This window comes from Salvelinus namaycush, unplaced genomic scaffold (genome assembly GCF_016432855.1).
Source record: "Salvelinus namaycush isolate Seneca unplaced genomic scaffold, SaNama_1.0 Scaffold2219, whole genome shotgun sequence".
In the NCBI taxonomy this organism is placed as follows: domain Eukaryota; kingdom Metazoa; phylum Chordata; class Actinopteri; order Salmoniformes; family Salmonidae; genus Salvelinus; species Salvelinus namaycush.
Window position 1 is genome coordinate 1 of NW_024059030.1, and position 2500 is coordinate 2500.

A 2500-nucleotide genomic window follows, 5' to 3' on the forward strand; every position below is an offset into this window, starting at 1 on the left:
TTCAATAGCGGCACCTGGTAACCCAAAAAGAGGGCACTCTGTCGTTTTTCCTGAATAGTTCAACATAGAATATTTTCGGACTTTTTTTGAAAAGCTCCATAAATCCCTTAGGCCGGTGCCTACTGACTTGGACCCCTACTATGGTGCTCCCATATCGGGCATGGGCGTGGGCAGGCCCTTAAAAGTCGTTTTCATTCGATTTCAATAGGGGCACCTGGTAACCCAAAAAGAGGGCACTCTGTCGTTTTTCCTGAATAATTCAACATAGAATATTTTCGGACTTTTTTTGAAAAGCTCCATAAATCCCTTAGGCCGGTGCCTACTGACTTGGACCCCTACTATGGTGCTCCCATATCGGGCATGGTGGGCAGGCCCTTAAAAGTCATTTTCATTCGATTTCAATAGCGGCACCTGGTAACCCAAAAAGAGGGCACTCTGTCGTTTTTCCTGAATAGTTCAACATAGAATATTTTCGGACTTTTTTTGAAAAGCTCCATAAATCCCTTAGGCCGGTGCCTACTGACTTGGACCCCTACTATGGTGCTCCCATATCGGGCATGGGCGTGGGCAGGCCCTTAAAAGTCATTTTCATTCGATTTCAATAGCGGCACCTGGTAACCCAAAAAGAGGGCACTCTGTCGTTTTTCCTGAATAGTTCAACATAGAATATTTTCGGACTTTTTTTGAAAAGCTCCATAAATCCCTTAGGCCGGTGCCTACTGACTTGGACCCCTACTATGGTGCTCCCATATCGGGCATGGGTGTGGGCAGGCCCTTAAAAGTCATTTTCATTCGATTTCAATAGCGGCACCTGGTAACCCAAAAAGAGGGCACTCTGTCGTTTTTCCTGAATAGTTCAACATAGAATATTTTCGGACTTTTTTTGAAAAGCTCCATAAATCCCTTAGGCCGGTGCCTACTGACTTGGACCCCTACTATGGTGCTCCCATATCGGGCATGGGCGTGGGCAGGCCCTTAAAAGTCGTTTTCATTCGATTTCAATAGCGGCACCTGGTAACCCAAAAAGAGGGCACTCTGTCGTTTTTCCTGAATAATTCAACATAGAATATTTTCGGACTTTTTTTGAAAAGCTCCATAAATCCCTTAGGCCGGTGGCCACTGACTTGTGCCCGTAGTATGGTGCTCCCATATCGGGCATGGGTGTGGGCAGGCCCTTAAAAGTCATTTTCATTCGATTTCTGCGCACCTGGTAACCCAAACTAACATAAGGTGGTGTCAGTAGTGCGGGTGACAGACCTTTTATAAAGCTCCATAAATCCTTAGGCCGGTGCCTACTGACTTGTGCCCGTAGTATGGGTGCTCCCATAGCGGGCATGGGTGTCTGCAGGTCATTTAAATTCGTTTTCATTCGATTTAAATAGGGGCACCTGGTAACCCAAAAAGTGGGCACTCTGTCGTTTTTCCTGAGTAGTTCAACATAGAAAGTATTCAGACCTTATTGTTTGAAAAGCTCCATAAATCCCTTAGGCCGGTGCCCACTGACTTGTGCCCATAGTATGGTGCTCCCATAGCGGGCATGGGTGTCTGCAGGTCATTTAAATTCATTTTCATTCGATTAGAATAGGAGCACCTGGTAACCCAAAAATAATACCAGGTGCACGGAGGGGAGGATGAGTACAGACATTTTATATAAAAGCTCCATAAATCCCTTAGGCCGGTGCCCACTGACTTGTGCCCATAGTATGGTGCTCCCATAGCGGGCATGGGTGTCTGCAGGTCATTTAAATTCATTTTCATTCGATTAGAATAGGAGCACCTGGTACCCAAAAGAGGGCACTTAGCCGTTTTTCCTGAGTAGTTCAACATAGAATATTTTCGGACCTTTTTTGAAAAGCTCCATAAATCCCTCAGGCCGGCCCCCACTGACTTGTGCCCATAGTATGGTGCTCCCATAGCGGGCATGGGTGTCTGCAGGCCATTTAAAAATCATTTTCATTCGATTTCAATAGCAGCACCTGGTAACCCAAAATAATACCAGGTGCACTCATTCGATTTCAATAGGAGCACCTGGTAACCCAAAAATAATACCAGGTGCACAGAAGGGAGGATGAGTACAGGACATTTTTAAAAGCTTCATAAATCACTCAGGCCGGCCCCAACTGACTTGGGTCCGTAGTATGGTTGTTCCATATAGGGTATTGAGGTATGTAGCCTATCTAAAATCATTTAAAACCATTATAAAAATATGCACCTGGTAACCCAAAAATAATACCAGGTGCACGGCAGTGGCACTCTGTCACTTTTTCGACCAATTCCCGAAATCTTGAAATAATGATAAAACATAATTCCCGATGGGCTAGATGCCCCAAATTTTGGCTCATACCCTCTCTCGTGATGGTCAACAGTTATCCACTGTAAAAAAAAATTCGGAACCATAGGAATCTATTGTACAGGCAAGTGATTTTTTTCCCCAAAACATTAAAACACGATTTTCTATTAAAATGTTTTATAGAAAAACGGTTATAATTAGATGAAAATG